At 46.1% G+C, this 23688-nt stretch overlaps 1 pseudogene; it reads left to right on the forward strand.

The window, feature by feature from the left end:
* Nucleotides 1-2878: 2878 nt before the first annotated feature.
* Nucleotides 2879-2996, forward strand: LOC124608185 (annotated as a pseudogene).
* The last annotated feature ends 20692 nt before the right edge of the window (nt 2997-23688 follow it).

Genomic DNA, 23688 nt, shown 5'->3' on the forward strand with positions numbered 1-23688 from the left:
TTACCAATCATAATGCAAGTTTTCACTAAGTAACTCTATTCAAAACATTTAGACAGATTAAATTCTTCAACACCCTTTGCAATTCAATGCCTAATGGCGCCCTTCTGTCAATCTTGACAAAAGAATGCTACACAAGCATACAATATAGCGTCACAGGCTCTTTCTACTCACGTAACTCCAAAAAGATGACAGAGACATTAATGCTCGGTCACAACTATTTATACTCGGCTTAATACATTTACATCTTTGTTTGATATTTAGTAAGTATCCTCTGTGGCGGTTCCAGTACTCGCCGACACATATTATCTTTAAAAAAATCGATACATAATTCTTTACAAGTATAAAAGATGACACATAATGGTTTCTCTTTATTACATAAAGTTCACACAATCATTGTCGATGCAGAATTAAAATTATAATAATCTAGTTCAATTTTTTTTTCCTTTTTTCTTTTACCACATATAATATGTGTTTTTGCCAGGAGACGTTACAGTATAACAACTGCAATCTACAACCACCTGAACCTTCTCACTGTCAAGACTTCATCTTGTAACGCCGGAAATGCATGACCTCCTATTTCCATCTATTGTACTATAAATTTTTTCCTTATTTTGTTACCTGAAGATATGACATTTCTGTGTCTTTATATATTGTAATTGTTTTACTATTTGTATACATATATTTATGCATTTATGTCGGTGTATAATTGGTTTGTTTTGTAAATATTATTTGTATTTTTACGCTGGGTCTGGCCTAGGGAAAACTATGCTATCGAACGATTACATCGATAGGTCGTATGGAGAACCGAAGTGTTTAGGATCTTTGGTAGTGTTAACTCTGCCGCGTGGAGCGCGGGCAGAGGGAGTCTGGCTGGAGTAGCGAGTGGAGCAGGTGTGTTGTGTGACGCTCCCGCGAGTTGCCGCGCTTTGGGGGTTTGGCAGCATGTAATTGCGCTCGACTTGCTACGATAGTTTCTGACACGGTGTCGCGGACGGGAAGCATTAGCTGGCGCACATCAAGAGCCCGTTTCGCCTGGTGACCGTGTCGAGAAGGAGGCGCGCCAACATCCAGCTTCTGCAACAGCGACGACCGATAATAAGTGATTGTCGCCACCTCCTTGATCGACGACTTCAAACCTTCAATCAACCAACAAGGAAGACTGGAAGCACGTAAAGTTTTAGAACTGTATGGCAGACCTCAGCTTTTCAAACTGTTTCAAAATTACAGCAACGTAGCATGAACCTTTGTTGCTCATTGTCGCAATTGCATTACCAAGCAGGGTCCCTTCCTTTTCCGGAATGAACCCGAGTGTCGTTGAAATTCAAACGCCAGCATTAAAGTAATATCATTCAATTTCACTGCTTTAATTTCAAAGTTCAGTTAAAGTATTCATAGCTGGCTACAATATTTAGATTACACAAGCACAAATTAAGAGTGCGAGTTTTGTTACCATATTTTAGCTTACCTGTGGCTGCAGCTCAGCTTGGTACATACTAAATTTTACGATTGTTAATTGTTCAGAATCATTTAATTCAGGTTCAAAGTTAAATCTCTTATTGCTAAATTGCGTAGATTCAAGCAGCTTTTTAAATGATTGTTGAGGTCGCCCAAAACTAACCGTATTTTACTGAATTTCGTAGTGCTTCAGAAACAAAGTTCACTATTAATTTCAGTCACTAAATTAACTTTCAATTTTCCAGTTTTATTAATTCTTTAACCGTATTTTACTGAATATCGTAGTGCTTCAGAAACAAAGTCCACTATTAATTTCAGTCACTAAATTAACTTTCAATTTTCCAGTTTTATTAATTCTTTTGCTAAATTAAGTCAGAGTGTAGCGAAATTTATTATTTCTGACAAACATTCAGTTTTCACACAACACGTGTCACCCTTAAGTTGCCACGCTTTTAGTGCTAATTATACGTGCATTAATCTTTTATTTTCAGTTGTTGTAGCAGTTGTCTATAGGACTGGCGACAGTAATTTTCCCCAAATCTCAAATATCCAATTAACGCCAATTAATTGTTAACGTAACGACCGCACATTTACTTTCTTTATTAGTTTTACACTTTTCTCAAAATTAACTTCCGCCGATTGCATTTGCATTTTTCCTTTCATTTAGATGTAACCCTTTCCTCCCTCTTTACCAACAAATTAACTTCGGTAACGATTGCTTTTCCCAAATTTCCATTAGGTGCATGTAGTTTAATTTTTCACTGTCATTAAGGTCGATAAGTGAAGGGGAGGTTACTGTCTCCCTCTACAATTGTTGTCTCACAATGTTCCTGCTACATCAAACTGACAATTGCTTGATGCCTCACGATGAGTCCCGTCAACCGCTAACTTCTGCTCTTCCACTGCGACGTAAATTTCTTTTCTCCCCAATTCGATTGAGTACCTCTTCTTTATGAATCCGATCTACCCGCCTGATATTTAGCAGTAACCTCCAGTACATAATTCCAGCTCCCTCTCCATTAAGTGGTTAAATGCGTTTATTCTATATAATGAGCAAGAAAAGGAGAGAATAGGGAATTATCTTAATGATGGAAACGAATTTTCTCAGCGTCAGCACAATCTGTAATTGTTGGGCTGTAACTAGTGAAGTGTCGCCTGACCGTGGAAAGTACTGTAGCTATTGCAACGAGTAGAATAGCAATATTACTTTAAATGGATCGTACTTCGGAAACCTGAAAGGACACAGGTCATGCAGTACGCAGTATGCATTTTATGCCTCGGCAATGGCAGCCGAGCAATATCATCACTGTGTTAGTAAGACCAACGTCGGCCTTTGACTATTTCAAGACTGAAAATGCATTCAAAGACAAGATCAGAAAAGGAATAATAATAATAACATTATAACACATCATATCACGTTTAAGCCAACGGGCTTGCCGCAGTGGTAACATCGGTTCCCGTCAGATCACCGAAGTTAAGCGCTGTCGGGCTGGGCTAGCACTTGGATGGGTTACCATCCGGTCTGCCGAGCGCTGTTGGCAAGCGGGGTGCACTCAACCCTTGCGAGGCAAACTGAGGAGCTACTAGATTGAGGAGTAGCGGCTCCGGTCTCGGAAACTGACATACGGCCGGGAGAGCGGTGTGCTGACCACGTGACCCTCCATATCCGCATCCAGGGACGCCTATGAGCTGAGGATGACACGGCGGTCGGTCAGTACCGTTGAGCCTTCCAAGGCCTGTTCGGGAGGAGTTTAGTTTTAGAGTTTTATATCATGTTTAAATAAAATGTAATTTTTGAAACAGCGCTACTGCATCACCTTCTTCTATCCGTAAAGACAGATAAGGCGCTAAGAGTAACGTGAAGAGGAAAAAAATAAGCCGGAATTCTCAAATGATTTCAGGCAAGAACATAACAAAAAATGACACAGAATATAATGTCTTAATATTCGTAGTATCTGATACTTTAGGAGGCTGCAGATTTATTTTTCTTACTTTTTAATGTCCTGTTATAAGTATTGAATTTCATAAACTTCTATTCTCCTCATGTCTGTCTCTTTCATATTTCACCTTTCCATAAACGTTTTTGTTGCTTTTGCCAGTCTGTACTATACATCCTCTCTATAGCTGCATGTCCTTGGAGAACATAGCTGCTATATTTTCTTCTTACTTTCAACCATTCGCATTAGCACAGCAAGGCCGTGTTGATCAATGTTACCAGGCCATGTCACTCAACCATCTACACTGTTACCCCTGCATCCAATGAAAAGTCTGGTGCCACTCTCCACATACCTCTCCACAGACACACCTTCAATGTGGCTTGTACACACGGTATGGGTGTCTGCATTACTGAGGCAGACAAGGCATGCCATTGTGGCCAAGTCCGTGGTTCGTGTGGATACTACAAATTATTTTTGTAGCAGAAAGGCGAGTCTACTTGAACAATTCTTGTTTGGTAGGCTGCCTTAAAATATTAACATTGGTCTTTATTTACATTTAATTCACATATACCTCAGTAATCTGTCCGCTCTCTTCCTTATCAACTCCAATTTCTTCTTCTATCACGTCAGCGGAAAATTACTCCCCCTCATAGAGGCCTTCATTGCACTCTCTTCACCTGAAACTTCCTGGCAGATTAAAACTGTGTGCCCGACCGAGACTCGAACTCGGGACCTTTGCCTTTCGCGGGCAAGTGCTCTACCATCTGAGCTACCGAAGCACGACTGGCAGAAGTAAAGCTTCGAGTACCGTGCGTGAGTCGTGCTTCGGTAGCTCAGATGGTAGAGCACTTTCCCGCGAAAGGCAAAGGTCCCGAGTTGGAGTCTCGGTCGGGCACACAGTTTTAATCTGCCAGGACGTTTCACATCAGCGCACACTCCGCTGCTGAGTGAAAATCTCATTCTGGAAGCATCCCCCAGGCTGTGGCTAAGCCATGTCTCCGCAATATCCTTTCTTTCAGGAGTGCTAGTTCTGCAAGGTTCGCAGGAGAGCTTCTGTAAAGTTTGGAAGGTAGGAGATGAGGTACTGGCAGAAGTAAAGCTGTGAGTACCGTGCGTGAGTCGTGCTTCGGTAGCTCAGATGGTAGAGCACTTGCCCTCGAAAGGCAAAGGTCCCGAGTTGGAGTCTCGGTCGGGCACACAGTTTTAATCTGCCAGGAAGTTTCATATCAGCGCACACTCCGCTGCAGAGTGAAAATCTCATTCTGGACTCTCTCCACCTACCCGCTCGCTCCTCTGCGAATGACAATGGGATTCCCATTGCATTGTTAATGATTCCGCCCTTACTTTAATTTCACGGATGGTTGTTTGGACTCTTCTGTATGCTGTCAGTCCTTCCGACGATAACTTCTTTTTCGATTTCTTCACACTTTTCCAACAGTCATTTCGCCTCGGCTGTCCTGCGGTTCCTATTCATTTCATTCCTTCTTAATGCATGTTGTTGTATTCCTGGCTTTTCCTGAACATTTTGTACGTCCTTCTTTCATCGATAAGTTGAAGTAGTTGTTCTATTACCCAAGGTGTCTTCGCAGTTACCTTCATAGTATTCATATTTGTCTGTCCAACATCTGTAATTGCTCTTTTTAGATGTGCCCACTCTTTAACCGGACTGCCCACTGTGGTATTTCTTATCGCAGCGAACTTCAAGCGCGCCTTATCCTTCCTCATTACTTCAGTATACCATTTCCTTCGATTCTGATTGTTCTGTACGATTTCTTAAACTTCAGTCTCCTCTTCATCATTATTAAATTGGGGTCTGATTCAATAATATTTGTTCCTGGGTGCGCCTTACAATCCAAAATCTGATTTTGGAATCTCTCTCTGTCTGTGATGCTATCCAGCTGGAAAATTCCCGTTTCTCGAGGCCTTTTCCACCTGTTCCTGAACACAGTATTGGCTGTTGCTAGCTGAAATTTATTGCAAAACTCAATTAGTGTTTCTCCTCTCTCATTCCTATTACCAAGCCATGTTCTTCCACAACACTTTCTTCTACTCCTTCCCCTGCAACCGCGTTCTAGTACCCCAAGATTATTAGATTTTCATCTCAATTTACGTTTTTTATTACCCGTTCAGTGGGCATATACTTTCTCTATCTCTTTTATCCTCTTGCGCCTTGGCATATACAGGGTGTTACAAAAAGGTACGGCCAAACTTTCATGAAACATTCCTCACACACAAATAAAGAAAAGATGTTATGTGGACATGTGTCCGGAAGCGCTTAATTTCCATGTTAGGGCTCATTTTAGTTTCGTCCACCTACGCTCAATGGAGCACGTTATCATGATTTCATACGGGATACTCTACCTGTGCTGCTACAACATGTTCAAAATGGTTCAAATGGCTCTGAGCACTATGGGACTTAACTACTGTGGTCATCAGTACCCTAGAACTTAGAACTACTTAAACCTAACTAACCTAAGGACATCACACACATCCATGCCCGAGGCAGGATTCGAACCTGCGACCGTAGCAGTCACGCGGTTCCGGACTGCGCGCCTAGAACCGCTAGACCACCGCGGCCGGCCTAGAACATATGCCTTTACAAGTACGACACAACATCTCGTTCATGCACGATGGAGCTCCTGCACATTTCAGTCGAAGTGTTCGTACGCTTCTCAACAACAGATTCGGTGACCGATGGATTGGTAGAGGCGGACCAATTCCATGGCCTCCACGCTCTCCTGACCTCAACTCTCTTGACTTTCATTTATGGGGGCATTTGAAAGCTCTTGTCTACGCAACTCCGGTACCAAATGTAGAGACTCTTCGTGCTCGTATTGTGGACGGCTGTGATACAATACGCCATTCTCCAGGGCTGCATCAGCGCATCAGGGATTCCATGCGACGGAGGGTGGATGCATGTATCCTCGCTAACGGAGGACATTTTGAACATTTCCTGTAACAAAGTGTTTGAAGTCACGCTGGTACGTTCTGTTGCTGTGTGTTTCCATTCCGCGATTAATGTGATTTGAAGAGAAGTAATAAAATGAGCTCTAACATAGAAAGTAAGCGTTTCCGGACACATGTCCACATAACATATTTTCTTTCTTTGTGTGTGAGGAATGTTTCCTGAAAGTTTGGCCGTACCTTTTTGTAACACCCTGTATACGTGAACTACTGTTGCCGGCTTTGGCTTGCTGTCGCTTCTGATGAGAAGAACTGAATCACTGGGGCGTTTTCGATAACTCATTCTCTGTCTTGTCACTGGACTGTTCACAGTAACTCAGTACATTCTCTAAATTCTTATTCATAACGAATCCTGCTACCATTATACTCCTAATACAGGAAGTCTTTTAAGATCTTACAATGTAGGTCATACTGTCTTACGCAAAACCTGGACCAGTGTGTTCTCCAGCATAAGTGTATCAAAGTTTCTAGTCTCCCCTGAATTTTTGCAAATTAGTGGTAAAATTAACTTACGAAACTTCGTTTGGGCCTCTGATACATAGAAATAAAATATTTCCGTAACTTTATGTTGTTCTAAATAAGACGGAAAGGTAGGGCTTAACGTCCCATCGAAAACGAGGACGTAAGAGACGGAGTACACGCTTTGTTTGAGGGCTGAACTGGAAAAAGAATCGAATATGTCATTTTCAAAAGAGCCAGACCAGCATTTGCCTTAAGTGATTTTAGGGAAAAGGAACCTCTAAATCTTTGACCTCTAAATCTTTGTATCGTTACAGGGATATGCACCAAAGTCCTTCCGAAGGTGTGATATTTTGCTCGTGTATTCTTTTTACCTCCGATCTTTCACTCGCCATTAAAGCCTTCGCTGCCATTAGCACCTGAATAAAAGAAAAAATCCTTTTTAAAAAGTTTTGCCAAGCTAAAGACTATTCTGGGGACAAACAGGAATAAAAATCAACAGAGAAAAACTGGCTGAGGTAGATTTGAAGCTTCAGAAGGCGTTGGCAGAGATAATTTATTATGTTAGGTAACATAGAAATCCCCAGCATTCATGTCATACGTTAGAAAGCGTCTAAGGACGTTTGGCTTTTCTGCAGAATTCTTGCATAATTCATTTTTCTATCTACTGTTGGCAGCGGTGATAATACAGCAATCGCCCTTTGTTGGGGACGTGCTACAGCTGCCTTTACTTGCCACTTACCGCCGTGTGGCGAGGCGGTCAAGAGAATTTTGATTTTTGTATCCCAGATTTCGTTCCCAACTAGTACCAGCAGATGTGGGCGGCAGTTAGGATCGACGAAATGTGAACGTTTTCTTGCAATTTTTTTCCAATTTATTTTCAGATATTTTTTTAATCCAGGTGAAAGGGGAGTATTCAAATAGCTCTGAGCACCATGGAACGTAACTTTTGAGGTCATCAGTCCCCTAGAACTTAGAACTACTTAAACCTAACTAACCTAAGGACATTACACACAGCCATGCCCGAGGCAGGATTCGAACCTGCGACCGTAGCGGCCTCGCGGTTCCAGACTGAAGCGCCTACAACCGCTCGACCACTTCGGCCGGCAGGGGAGTATTGTTGTAAACCTTTGATAACTGTCAGAAGTTTTCGCTTTAAGTAATTCGTGGCCGAGATAATCTATCTCTATGTCATGAATTTCGACATATTCGAAACTGGCGTTTAGGTGCGTTACGTCCTATGGAAGATCTAAACTGTGAGGCTGGAGTATCAAGAACAATATATTGTTAAGGGATCGAATTTTCTGTTGCGGCTAAAATTATTTGTGCACGGGGAGAAAGCGTTCCTTCATTCAGTGACGTTCCGTTGCTGCAAAGGGAACTTTAAAAATACTGCTACTCCAGGTCTGTCCCGTGGTCGGTGCCAGGGTATCTACGGTCATCGTATTGCATAGAGGGTAGATTGCTGCAATAACATGTAGTTTAACAAGTGCATGATTAATGGTGGAAAATTACGATCGCTACTATCCATGGACAACCGAGTTCTCATACTTGAACAACGAGACGTACGGAATCAACGAAACCGGCACCCTGGAGGGTGAACTTCGCAAACTACCAACCACTTTCTGGAAAAATAGGTAGAAAGAAGGTACTATAAAGCTATGGCAACAACAGACAGGACGGAAAGCACCCAGAAACAACCACTACGGTAAATCGGTAGCTAACCAGGTGTTAGAGACTGGGTGGGCAAGATCTTACGCCGATGGGAAATGAAACCAATCTAACACAGTAACAGCAAAATGAGGAGCTTCCTGTGTTCCACCAAAGATTTGGAAGACAAGCGATACACGTCTGGAGTATACGAGCTTAATTGCGATGGTGGACATATACATTATGTTGTGTCTAGACAAGACAGCCTAGACACAATGAGAGGAAGCCGAAAGGCACGCGCTAAGCCAAAGCAGGATGGCGTGAGGTCTGAAACAGGATACATAATGAATGCTATAAAGAAAAGTACGTAGCTTCTGGAATACTTAACTTTAATCCATCCTTTTGGTACATCTGGAGATTGTGGCGATACAGGTGAGACTCTTTAGATACATGCAATGTTACTAATGGCGCCTTGCTAGGTCGTAGCCATTGACTTAGCTGAAGGCTATTGTAACTATCTGCTCGGTAAAGGAGCGAGGCTTCGTCAGTGTGCATCGCTAGCTACGTCGTCCGTACAACTGGGGCGAGTGCTAGTCCGTATCTCGAGACCTGCCATGTGGTGGCGCTCGGTCTGCGATCACTAACAGTGGCGACACGCGGGTCCGACATGTACTAATGGACCGCGGCCGATTTAAAGCTACCACCTAGCAAGTGTGGTGTCTGGCGGTGACACCACATTCCTCCCCCGCAAGAAGGCGAAAGGTCGTGTTATAAGGCTTCCGCCCGCCGTGGGGAGGACCCCATGTTGACGTATGCGATGAGGTGGGGAGCCTAACAACAGGCGAGGCTGTGCCACCCGCACCCGGCCATTCGGTCCGAGGGGAGCTAGGAAACGCCTGAAAACCTAGTCCAGGGTGCACGTCAACATGCGGTGTATGCGCCCGTAAAGAGACAGGAGGGGCCGAAGGGTCGACCTCCATTGCGTCGGGGTACCCGACGTGCGATGACGTCATGTGGTCCGGAGCGGGCAAGAGTTCCATGGCGGAGGGCAGCTGGTCACGGGAAGCGATCGGCGGCGCGTGACCCAGGGAGGCGCTTGGCGGCTGCAGCGAAGCGTCCACTGCGGGTGGCGCCGGCTGGAGGACAGGCGGCGGTGGCGGAGGCGGCAGCGGCGCGTCGCCATGGGGCAAAACGGAAGGCATCGTCGGTAACACCTGGGGATGAGGCGAGCCAGTAGATGGGTCCCCAGGGCGCTGACCGGACAGCACCGTCACTGAAAGCAGACGGGGAGCGGCAGAACCCGTGCGACGACAGAGGCGCAGCTGATTGAGATGCCGACGCACCTCACCAGAGGCCCCCAAAACCAAATACATCGCGCGGCCGAGGCAGCGAAGAATGCGCCCTGCGAGCCAACGCCGTGAACCTCATAGTTGCGATAGAATACAACGTCGCCTGGAGCAAAAGCAGAAGTCTGCCGCTGCACAGGAACCTGATGCGGCGGGTGCAGCAAAGACATCAAGGTTCGATGAGGACGACCGTGGAGCAACTCAACCGGCGAGCGACCATCTCGGGGCTGAGAGCGATACGAAGACAAAAAGAGCAACAACGCGTCCTCCCGAGAATGCGACTCTTTCAACTTCAACATCTGTGACTTGAAAGTCCGGACCAATTGTTCAGCGGCACCGTTTGACTCAGGCGAAAATGGCGCGGATGTCAGATGTTGAATACCATTGGCCTGGCAGAATGACTGAAATTCTGTGGACATGAATTGTGGGCCATTGTCGGAAACAATAGTCTGCGGAAGACCTTCAATGCAAAAGATAGCAGACAACGCTTGGATGGTGGCAGTTGACGTCGTGGAAGACATTCGGACAACAAAAGGAAAATTACTGAAGGCATCTACCAGAACCAACCATCTAGGATTCCAGAATGGACCAGCAAAATCGATGTGCAAGCGTTGCCAAGGGGAAGTGGCTTTTGGCCATGCAAAGACTTTCCGCGGCGGTGCGGATTGTTGTTTGGCACACGCCAGGCAAGAAGAGCACATATTCGTAATCGCAGCATCGATTCCGAACCAAGTACAGTGCTGACAAGCAAGTTGTTTCGTTCGCACTATACCCCAATGTCCTTGGTGAAGAAGCCGTGTGGGGAACATTGCGCGCTCGGAAAATTTCGGTTGCGCATTTACTTTCAGTTCCAAATGTGCTTCATAGTTCTTAGCGCAACCTAAGCCTGGTGCAAAAATGTCTGCAAATTCTTCACACAGACGAGAAACACTGTCTGAAGGCACAGTCTGATTCACTGATAGGACCTGATTTACTATAGACATGTTAAACAACTGAAATAAATCTAAACCAAACAAGTTCACTGCAGTAGAAGAACGAAGAACGTAAAATGACACAAGTTTTGTTTGTCCCTTGTATGTTGCAAGAAGAGTGCTCTGTCCTAACACAGGGATATTCTGACCTGAATAACTATTTAACTTAACATTTGCAGCACGCAACGGAGGTTTGCCCAGTTGTTGGTACGTGTCGTGATTGATCAATGAAACAGCAGCTCCGGTATCAAGCTGGAATGGTATGACCTTGCCATTAAAGTCCAAATCTACAAAAAGTTTTCGTCCTGCTGACGACAAGAGCGACTGTCTCGTGCAATTTGAACTGATACAGGTACAGCATCACTTGCTAATTGACGTGATTTCCAGCGACGTCGACGCACACTTTGTGTGGGACGAACACAGTCACTGTTAGAGACAGTGGCACTGGACAAAGTGGAATTAACTACATGAATGTCCATGGGCGAAGGTTCACGGGCCTGAGTATCCTTGGTTCGATTCCGGCGCGAAGCAAAAGGCCTGGAATGGTTGTGATTGTCTGACCTGAGCTTTTTCTGGCAAACACTTTGAACATGTCCTTTGTTATTACAGTAAAAACAAATAGCTTGGCGTGACGGGCAATTTTCACGCAAATGTCTAGTAGCACACCGCGGGCATGATTTCACTGCATTTGTATGCTGGCGCGGCACACCTGGTTTTGAGCGTGGCGGCAGCTGCGTGGACGTGCGCGAGGGCATTTTACGGGCCCGTGCAGCGCGCCCGTCGGACCGGGTAATGTTACACACGGCTGGCGAAGTTGCAAATGATTCCTGAGCAAAGTCAAGGGTGTCTTGTCTATCCAATATGTCTATCACTTGTTGAAGGGAGGGATTAACTAGTTTCAAAACCTGTTCCCGTATATGGACATCAGAAACGTTCTGTGCTATTGCATCACGTACCATAGTATCTGAATAAGGAAATCCACATTCACACTCAAAAGCACAATCCCTTGTAAGGCCTTGCAATGTTGCAACCCACTCCCTATTAGTTTGACCGGCCGTACGTTTTGTACGAAAGAAATTATACCTTTTTGCAACTACATTAACTGTTTCCTTGAAATAGGCACCTAAAGCAGACAAAATTTCTTCGTAGGACAGAGTTGCTACGTCGCGTCGGGGAAATAATTTCACTATCACATGGTACGTTTGCACCCCTACACACGCCAATAAATGAGGCTGCCGCTCGTTACCTTGAATTCTGTAGGCGGCGAGATGAAATCCAAACTGGCGTGACCACTCCGTCCATGTTTCCACGTCTGCTTGAAAATTACGGAATGGTGGTGCAACTGCATGTTGTGGCTGCGGTAGCGATGAAGCGGCGGCGGCCGCATCGTTTTGCAGTGCACGTTGACCCTGGACGAGCTGTCCAAGGGCATCCAATAACGCCTGCGTCTGCTGATTCTGCAAGCGATAAAATTCGGACAGTACATCTGGCGAAGCCATGACACAAGTAAATGTAAGCAATTAGAAAGAACAAGACCCTTTGTTGACTCGTCGCCAAAAAATGTTGTGTCTAGACAAGACAGCCTAGACACAATGAGAGGAAGCCGAAAGGCACGCGCTAAGCTAAAGCAGGATGGCGTGAGGTCTGAAACAGGATACGTGATGAATGCTATAAAGAAAAGTACGTAGCTTCTGGAATACTTAACTTTAATCCATCCTTTTGGTACATCTGGAGATTGTGGCGATACAAGTGAGACTCTTTAGATACATGCAATGTTACTAATGGCGCCTTGCTAGGTCGTAGCCATTGACTTAGCTGAAGGCTATTCTAACTATCTGCTCTGCAAATGAGCGAGGCTTCATCAGTGTGCATCGCTAGCTACGTCGTCCGTACAACTGGGGCGAGTGCTAGTCCGCGTCTCGAGACCTGCCTTGTGGTGGCGCTCGGTCTGCGATCACACAGTGGCGACACGCGGGTCCGACATGTACTAATGGACCGCGGCCGATTTAAAACTACCACCTAGCAAGTGTGGTGTCTGGCGGTGACACCACACATTATGTGATCAAAAGTACACGGACGCCCAGAGAAAACATACGTACTCCATATCAGCAACCTCAGTAGTCATTAGACATCGTGAGAGAGCAGAATGGGGCGCTCCGCGGAACTTAAGAACTTCGAACGTGGTCAAATGATGGGTGTCACTTGTGTCGTACGTCTGTATGCGAGATTTCCACACTCCTAAACATCACAATGTCCACTGTTTCCCATGTGATAGTAAAGTGGAAACGTGGAGAGACATGTACAGGACAAAAGCGTACAGACCGACCTCGTCTGTTGAATGACAGAGACCGCCGAAAGTTGGGGTGGTAATGTGCAATTGGCAGACATCTATCCAGGCCATCACACAGAAACTCCAAATTGCGTCAGGATCCACTGCAAGTACTATGACAGTTAGGTGGGAGGTGCAAAAACTTGGATTTCATGGTCGGGCGGCTGCTCATAAGGCACACATCTCACCGGTAAATGCCAAACGACGCCTCGCTTGGTGTAAGGTGAGTAAAAATTGGACGAATGAGTAGTGGAAAAATGTTGTGTGCAGTGACGAAACACGGTACACGTGAAACGTCCCCTTAGAAAAATTATTGAATACTGTGCTGATAAGTCTCTTACGTTATTTGATTTTCAAACAGCTGAGCAAAACTGAACGTACTCAGACATTTCGCTCTTTACCTATTCTGATCAACACTAAACTGACACACAATATTTTTTTAGCGCAACACAATATGACTTTCAGTAATCCCTACAAAAGAGTGGCCCTGACTAACATTATCCTATACCTTTCACGAATCACTTATCTCACAAAAATCTTCGTTACTCGAACTACAGCAATACGTCGAGCGCCACTACTGCCAGCTAAATAAAAGATTCAAACTACTGAAGGCACTAATTACTGATAGGCATAGTTAGCAAATGAAAGATTTTGATAGAGAACAAACAATGAATTACCTTAACAGTGTTCAAAAGTCATCATATATATAGCAGTTCATGACATCCATTCTTACAAATGTACTGTTTCTGATGGGCACACGTGCAGATCATCCGCTCTCAAAAATCCGCCATCTCACTTCCCCACATCCACCACTGCTGGCGGCTCACCTCCAACTGCGCAACGCTACGCGCTGTTAACAGCCAACTGCCCAGCACTACAATAGCGAATATTACAACAATGCCACCCAGCCACAGACTGCACACAGCACAGTCAGTGATTTTCATACAGAGCGCTACGTGGCGTTACCGACATAAAAACCTAAACAGCCTGCTTACACACGATGTGGCGAATCGATGGCAGCGTGTGAGTATGGTGAATGCCCGGTGAACGTCATCTGTCAGCGTGTCTAGTGCCAACAGTAAAATTCGGCCGCGTTTGTGTTGTGGTGTGGTCGTGTTTTTCACGGAAGGTTCTTGCACCCATAGTTGTTTTGCGTCGCAGTATCACAGTACAGGCCTACAGTGAAGTTTAAAGCACCTTCTTGCTACCCAGTGTTGAAGAGCAATTCGGGGATGCCGATTGCATCTTTCAACACGATCGAGCACCTGTTCATAATGCACGGCCTGTGGCGGAGTAGTTACACGACAATAACATCGCTGTAATGGACTGGCCAGCACAGAGTCCTGGCCTGAATCCTATAGAACACCTTTTGCGGTGTTTTGGAACGCCGACTTAGTGCCAGGCCTCACCGACCGACATCGATACCTCTCCTCAATGCAGGACTCCGTGAAGAAAGGCCTGCCATTCCCCAAGAAACCTTCCAGCACCTGATAGAACGTATGCTTGCTAGAGTGGAAGCTGTCCTCATGGCTAAGGGAGGGCCAACACCATATTGAATTGCAACATTACCGATGGAGGACACCAAGCACTTGTAAGTCATTTTCAGCCAGGTGTCCGGATACTTTTGATCACATAGTGTACATTGGAGAGACCAGCGTTTCTATCAACACACGTATTCCAGAGTACAAGGTGGAGTAGAGTACACAAGTGGCGCGTGTATACAATTTAAAGGAGCCTATGTTTAGCTAGGCAGCCCGCGAGGATGGCTGCAGTCTCGCCCCGCTGGTTACCAGTGCTTGCAAGCCTGCTAGCTGACTGATGGTGGAGCTGCCCCAGAAAACACTATACTGGAAGCAACGGCAAGCACGGACAGGTCTCAGGGCGCCACCGCTCGTATAGCGTCGAGGTGTGACACCACCAACGGTGTTAAAGTTATTCAAAAACTGCAGGTCTAGTCGTACATTATGTTATGGTGACAAACGAGTCGTCGCCAATGTTGACTGACGGCCAATGCTAAATAGAAACACATAAATCGCAGCAGGTTTGTCAGTGACCTCGATAAGGTGCTGGCTGCATGGTCCGGATCTGCAACGACTAAAATAATATATGTTTTACAAAATTGTTAAGTCTTTCGTGGCCACTTGTTGACAAACTACCTATTGGCATGTGTCTCGGGTTCTTCGGCCGACGTTTATCTAACGATTTTTCTGACGTTTCGCCAGCACGAGTGGCTGGCATTGCCAAAGCTTCACTCTCCATTGCTGGTGGTGAACTGGAGCCGAGCTCGCGGCCGCAGACTATATGTACCTGGCGCGCCAATGTCCGAGGGCTTTTACGCGGTCATTTCCTGTGCGGTTCTCCTCTTCCTACCTGCGACGGTCGTTCGCTGCAGTACGGGAAGCCAGGATCCGTTTAACTTCAGGTTTTCCTCTTTCTTGTCGAAACTGTTCACGTGTTTTTGTATTTCTACAGCTTTTCTGAACAAGTGCGTATGATAGTGCTTCTCTACATCCAGAACTCCCGTGTTGGCGAATTTTATTACGTGGTCGGTCTCACTTAGTGCGTGCTCTGCCACGGCCGATTTCTCCACCTTCCCCAACCTGCAAAGTCGCTTATGCTCTTTGATCCTAGTGTTGATCGATCGTCCAGTCACTCCGACATAAATTTGTCCGCATGTGCATGGTATACGGTATATTCGCGACACTGCAAATGGGTTCCTTTGCTCCTTGTCGGTTTCAAAATCGTCTTTACGCCATGTTTGCGCAATATACAATGTGTACAGGAAGCCAACGCGTACAGACTTATATCTGCATAGCCACAGCTTCCATCATCCGTCTCAGAAAAGAGCTGTGCTGAACACTTTAGTACACAGAGCCAGGACTATTTCCGACAAGGACCGCCTCGGTCCCGAGATTAACCATTTGACGACTGTTTTCAAGAGGAATGGTTATTCTGCCGGTGAAATTAAATCAGTATTGTCCAAGAAAGTAAGACACCATGCCGTCCATAAACAAGAAGAGGACCAACACACAGCGCGGCTTCCATTTTGCGCTGATACAACAAGCGAGATAGGCAGAGTCCTAAAGAGGCAAGGAATAAAACCAGTTTTCCGACCACCTAGGAAAATTAAGGAAATGTTGAGACCAGTCAAAGATAGTCTCGGCTTAAGGGTGCCGGGAATTTATACTATTCATTGCGAATGCGGCAAGAATTACAGTCTGTAAGAAACGTTGCCGACCGTTGCATCGAGCGCCAGCGCCGCCTGAAATACAGGTATTTGGAATAATCAGCGGTTGCTTTTTTTCCTTTACTTAATTTAGATTCGCCCCTAAGGGGTTGGGCTGGCAGTAGCTTAGTACGCTGCTCTTCAGCCTACAGGCTTTTTAAAACGGAAGAAGAAGATAAGAAACAATAAAAGCAGGCGATAAAAAGGTGACTTAAATTGTAAATCGGCGGAAAATTGTGGAAAGTTATAACATAAAACAAGGGGTTGGCAATGCTAATAAAATACACAGGAAGCAGACAGGTAAAATAGTAGAAAGACAATTAAAAAAACATGGCGACAATCTGGTTACTATTCGCAAGAGATATAAAAATCACACCCAGCGACAGTATGATTTCCGTTCGCAACACTTCGGAAAAGACACACATCACTGAACACTCACTGTAAACACTACGCTAAAATGTCGGCACGAAGATGACACACCATAGCCAAGGGTAGAATGGGGGGGGGGAGGACCTGGAAAGATGGGGGGGGGGCGAACATGGAGGGAGGAGAGGAAAAACGAAAAGGGGGGGAACCAAAGGAGGTAGAGGACTGATAAGGGGGGGAGGGGCAGGGCAGACGTGAAAGGGAATGGGAAAAGGCAGAGGAGGGAAATGCAAAAGGACTTGGGGGAGAGAAGGGGGGCAGAGAGAGGGTAGGCGGGGAAAAAAGAGGATGGAAGGAGGGGAGAGGGAGCCCAGGAATAGGATGGAGGAAAGGAGGGGGGGTGAGGATCAGAGTTGATAGGAGGGATAAATGGAGGGAGAGAGGGCTTCATCCGGGAGGGGGGGTGGTGGCTGAGCATAGCCTGCTTAACAAGCATAAGATTTTATTTGAAGAAACAGAGTAATAGCCCATGCATCAAATTACTGGGACTCTGTGATCCGGGAAGCAGTCGAAATTAGACTTAGCGATAGTAACTTTAACAGAGACAACAGCTATGCAACATCTGGAAGAGTGCTCATAATAAAGAAAAATCGCAGAGGAAAGCTTCCCGCTCTTTACCTCCTGATTCAAGGGATGGCACTGCAAGCAACGCGGAATAGAAACCACATCTATGGAAGTAGAGGGCACCACTTCACTACGCGCCATATCGCTGTTGCTATGACGTATTCCAGCCAATCAGAAGCCGTCCTTTGCATATAAAAGTGGGAGCCTCGCTAGTTTACGTCGACTACATCCGTCTGATAGCCTCCTTCCTCTCCCGCCGCCCCTCCTATGTTACCATCCATAATGCCAATTCCCACACCTTCTACTGCTCTGCAGTTGTGGCCCAGGGGTCTGTCCTCTCCCCTCTCCTCTACCTCCTGTACATGGCAGATATGCCCCAACCCCCCCTCCAATACACCTCTTGCAATATGCCGATGACACCGCATTCCTCACCATCGCTCCTACCCTCCATCAGTCCCAACGCCTTCTCCAGAATAACCTTGACCTTTTTGTCTCACGGTGTAACCAGTGGCTCCTGGAAATCAATCCTTCTGAGACCCAGGCAATCATCGTAGGTCGTACCACTCGCTCCTCCCGGCTCCTGGATTTCTCCCTTACCGTCTGCACCCGTCCTGTCCGCCTCTCCCGCACCCTCACCTACCTTGGCCTGACCATTGACCGTCACCTCACCTGGATCCCTCATCTCCGCTCCATCCAATCCAAAGCCCACAACCGCCTCTGACTCCTTGACTCTTCAAACTCCTCTCTGGCTGGACATGGGGGTTGCACCTCTTTACCATCCTCCACACCTACAAATCCTTAATCTGTCCCATCCTCTGTTATGCCAGTCCCACCTGGATATCTGTCCCCCCCCCCCCCAAATTCTAATAGTCCGTTCAAATCCTTGAGCATCATGCACTCCGCCTTCCGTCCCCCATGCGGATCCTCTATGACCTCATTCCTTTCCCCCATCTGCTCCTATTCCTTGAACATATCTACATACTCTACATCTCCTGCCGCATTGATCCCCCTCACCCCCTGGTTGCTCCTCTCCTCTTCCATCCCCACCCCCAGCCACGTCTTCACTGCTGTGTCCCCCCTACCCTCCATCTCTACGCCCTTCATCTCCTCTCCCAAGGTGGCTTCCATCAACTCCCCCTCCCGGATAATGCCCTCTCTCTCTCCATTTATCCCTCTTATCAACTCTGATCCTCACCCCCCCCTCCTTTCCTCCATCCTTTCCCTGGGCTTCCTCTCCCCCCCTTCCATCCTGTGTTTCTCCCTGCCTAACCTCTCCCTCCCTCCTTTCTCCCCACCCACCCCTTAGTCCCTCTATATTCCCATCCTCTGCCTTCCCCACTCCCTGTTGCGTCTGCCCAACCCAACACCCCCCACCCCTCTTATGGGTCCTCATCTTCCATTGGCTCCTTTCCCCCCTCCCCCCTTCGCTTTTCCTCACCTTCCTCCCTTTTTTATCTTCCCCTCATCTGTCTAGTTTCCCCCCAGGTGCTCTCGGCTGTGGTATGTCATATTTTAGCTCAGTGTACAGTGTTGTTTCGTCTTTTCCCGTGTTGCGAACAGAAACCATGCTGTCACTGGGTGTGAATTTCATGTCCTTTGCGAACAGAAACCAGACTGTCGCCGTGTTTTTTTAATTGACTGTCTATTATATTACCTGTCTGCTTCGTATGTATTTTTATTAGCATCATCATCCATTTGTTCTCTGTTTTAAGTTCCACGATTTTTTTTTTTGGCCATGTTACCCCTTAAGTCTTCGATTTTATCGGCTGTTTTTTATTATACAGGGTGTTAGAAAAAGGTACGGCCAAACTTTCAGGAAACATTCCTCACACACAAAGAAAGAAAATATGTTATGTGGACGTGTGTCCGGAAACGCTTACTTTCCATGTTAAAGCTCATTTTATTACTTCTCTTCAAATCACATTAATCATGGAATGGAAACACACAGCAACAGAGCGTACCAGCGTGACTTCAAACACTTGTTACAGGAAATGTTCAAAATGTCCTCCGTTAGCGAGGATACATGCATTTACCCTCTGTCGCATGGAATCCCTGATGCGCTGATGCAGCCCTGGAGAATGGCGTATTGTATCACAGCCGTCCACAATACGAGCACGAAGAGTCTCTACATTTGGCACCGGGGTTGCGCAGACAAGAGCTTTCAAATGCCCCCGTAAATGAAAGTCAAGAGGGTTGAGGTCAGGAGAGCGTGGAGGCCACGGACTTGGTCCGCCTCTACCAATCCATCGCTCACCGAATCTGTTGTTGAGAAGCGCACGAACACTTCGACTGAAATGTGCAGGAGCTCCATCGTGCATGAACCACATGTTGTGTCGTACTTGTAAAGGCACATGTTCTAGCAGCACAGGTAGAGTATCCCGTATGAAATCCTGGTAACGTGCTCCATTGAGCGTAGGTGGAAGAACATGGGGGCCAATCAAGACATCACCAACAATGCCTGCCCAAACGTTCACAGAAAATCTGTGTTGATGACGTGATTGCACAATTGCGCGAGGATTCCCGTCAGCCCACTCATGTTGATTGTGAAAATTTACAATTTGATCGCATTGGAATGAAGCCTAATCCCTAAAGAGAACATTTGCTCTGAAATGAGGATTGACACATTGTTGGATGAACCATTCGCAGAAGTGTAGCCGTGGAGGCCAATCAGCTGCTGATAGTGCCTGCACACGCTGTACATGGTACGGAAACAACTGATTCTCCCGTAGCACTCTCCATACAGTGACGTGGTCAACGTTACCTTGTACAGCAGCAACTTCTCTGACGCTGACATTAGGGTTATCGTTAACTGCACTAAGAATCGTCTCGTCCATTGCAGGTGTCCTCGTCGTTCTAGGTCTTCCCCAGTCGCGAGCCATAGGCTGGAATGTTCCGTGCTCCCTAAGACGCTGATCAATTGCTTCGAACGTCTTTCTGTGGGGACACGCTCGTTCTGGAAATCTGTCTCGATACAAACGTACCGCACCACGGCTATTGCCCCGTCCTAATCCATACATCAAATGGGCATCTGCCAACTCCGTATTTGTAAACATTGCACTGACTGCAAAACCACGTTCGTGATGAACACTAACCTGTTGATGCTACGTACTGATGTGCTTGATGCTAGTACTGTAGAGCAATGAGTCGCATGTCAACACAAGCACCGAAGTCAACATTACCTTCCTTCAATTGGGCCAACTGGCGGTGAATCGAGGAAGTACAGTGCATACTGACGAAACTAAAATGAGCTCTAACATGGAAATTAAGCGTTTCCGGACACATGTCCACATAACATCTTTTCTTTATTTGTGTGTGAGGAATGTTTCCTGAAAGTTTGGCTACCTTTTTGTAACACCCTGTATATTATCTTCACCTTCTTAAAAGAAAGTCTGTAGGTTCAAATGGTTCAAATGGCTCTGAGCACTATGAGACTCAACTGCTGAGGTCATTAGTCCCCTAGAACTTAGAACTAGTTAAACCTAACTAACCTAAGGACATCACAAACATCCATGCCCGAGGCAGGATTCGAACCTGCGACCGTAGCGGTCTTGCGGTTCCAGACTGCAGCGCCTTTAACCGCACGGCCATTTCGGCCGGCACAAAGTCTGTAGGCTGCAGAGTGGCATACTAAGCTGCTGCCAGCCCGCCCCCTTCGGGGGGGGGGGGGGGGGGAGGGGGGGGGGAATCGAAATACGATAAAGAAAAAAAAATAGTTTACGACAGTCAGTTTTAGCCGTGACGACGACGTTGGAGGTAGTGGTCGAAATCTTGGAGTTTTATCCTGAATTGACGCGGCATGTACACCGAGAGATTTTTACTCAAGAAATACGTCGTGGAAGACTTCGTAGCCAAACGGCCGATTCTGTACGTCACTCTGCGAATGTGTGGCAGAAAGGCCGTACCGAACATTTCTTTTTCTGATTCCTTATTTGGCCGAGTGTTTGGCCCTGTTACACTGACAGTCTGAAGCACAGCCTAGCGTCTAATACCACTGTCAGTCGTTGAGGACATGAACACGCGACACCTCGGCCGCCTGCCAGCCTCCTGTTGCGCTCACCAGACACGAGAGGAGCGAGAGTGACCCCGGGTCCCGCAGGCGCTGCCTGCGCCGCCGGCTGCCCCTCCTCCTGCCTGCTCCAGAGCGCCGCTCCGCGCCGGGGTCGATGCCCGCTCCGTGCCGACGTCCAGTCACGAACCCGGCGCCCTGCACAGTCACGCCGCTTCCTGCAAACAGGCGGAGCGTATCGGTGAAGGGCGACCGCGCTCAGTGGCGCTGAATGATGCATGCAGATCGCCACGGGAACACGGACTACGGCGCCGAGCATGCCCACGTACCGGTGACCTCTAGGGGGTTGTGCCAACACCGACTCAAACGAAGGCCTCGGCGCTTGTTGCTGACGTCACGGCTGTTGCAGGCGTGAAAAGCCTGGGCGTGCTTATCACTATAAATATCTTATTTTTGGACAAAATGTTTGGTATTGTTTTGGATTCTGCAGTTTTATTTAGAAGACAGATTTTTTTACTATCGTAAGGCAATACTGACCCTACGGCTTATCTTAGAGACTAGATTAAGGAAAGGCAAACCTACGATTCTAGCATTTGTAGACTTGGAGAAAACTTTTGACAATGTTGACTGGAATACTCTCTTTCAAATTCTGAAGGTGGCAGGGGTAAAATATAGGGAGCGAAAGGCTATTTACAATTTGTATAGAAACCAAATGGCAGTTATAAGAGTTGAGGGGCATCAAAGGGAAGCAGTGGTTGGGAAGGGAGTGAGACAGGGTTGTAGCCTCTCCTCGATATTATTCAATCTGTATATTGAGCAAGCAGTGAAGGAAACAAAAGAAAAATTCGGAGTAGGTATTAAAATCCATGGAGAAGAAATAAAAACTTGGAGGTTCGCCGACGACATTGTAATTCTGTCAGAGACAGCAAAGGACTTGGAAGAGCAGTTTAACGGAAATGATAGTGTTTTGAAGGGAGGATATAAGATGAACATCAACTAAAGCAAAACGAGGATAATGGAAAGTAGTCGTATTAAGTCGGGTGATGTTGAGGGTATTGGATTAGGAAATGAGACTCTTAAAGTAGTAAAGGAGTTTTGCTATTTGGGGAGCAAAATAACTGATAATGGTCGAAGTAGAGAGGATATAAAATGTAGACTGGCAATGAGAAGGAAAGCGTTTCTGAAGAAGATAAATTTGTTAACAACGAGTATAGATTTAAGTGTCAGGAAGTCGTTTCTGAAACTATTTGTATGCAGTGTACCCATGTATGGAAGTGAAACATGGACGATAAATAGTATAGACAAGGAGAGAATAGAGGCTTTCGAAATGTGGTGCTACAGTAGAATGCTGAAGATTAGATGGGTAGATCACATAACTAATGAGGAGGTGTTGAATAAGATTGGGGAGAAGAGAAGTTTGTGGCACAACTTGACTAGAAGAAGGGATCGGTTTGTAGGACATGATCTGAGGCATCAAGGGATCACCAATTTAGTATTGGAGGGCAGCGTGGAGGGTAAAAATCGTAGACGGAGACCAAGAGATGAATACACCAAGCAGATTCAGAAGGATGTAGGTTGCAGTAGGTACTGGGAGATGCATCAAACCAGTCTCAGGACTCAAGACCACAACAACAACAACAACTATCGTAAAGCTACAAATGAAGATCGTAGTTCTGTATTACTGAATCCTGTCGAAACAAACGTAGATCAATATGAGAAGATGCTTTGCCCCATTGCAAGCTTCGGAAATTTTACATTCAAGTAGCTATATTTACTTGATCCATTTTGTTATCGAAACTTACCCCAACCCCCTTACAATTAACTCGTTTCTTTTATTTATTTATTTATTTTCGTTTGACATCGTCACTGGAAATGTGAACTAATTTACATGTGTAAATGGCCAACTGTTGCCAGTCATTAGATTACAATCGCTTTCAGCGAAAGGAATTCTAAACAGGAAACAAAATAGCTTCATACATCAAAAATACTGTTGGGCTTAAGCTTTTTTAAACATGCACATTGTTGTTGTTGTTGTTGTTGTGGTCTTCAGTCTTGAGACTGGTTTGATGCAGCTCTCCATGCTACTCTATCCTGTGCAAGCTTCTTCATCTCCCAGTACCTACTGCAACCTACATCCTTCTGAATCTGCTTGGTGTATTCATCTCTTGGTTTCCCTCTACGATGCACATTAGAAAAGATAAATATTCCTCTCTTGCAGCTTGTAATGGTACTTGAATTACGTAACCATTACGGCTCCTCAACTCAACCTCTCGCTACCAGCAATATTCTACTGTGTTTCTGTAAAGTAGTTAACATATTTGTGAGACAACATTCAGATTTGATGTAGAGGTACTT

The sequence above is a fragment of the Schistocerca americana genome, chromosome 3, assembly GCF_021461395.2.
Source record: "Schistocerca americana isolate TAMUIC-IGC-003095 chromosome 3, iqSchAmer2.1, whole genome shotgun sequence".
In the NCBI taxonomy this organism is placed as follows: Eukaryota; Metazoa; Arthropoda; class Insecta; order Orthoptera; family Acrididae; genus Schistocerca; species Schistocerca americana.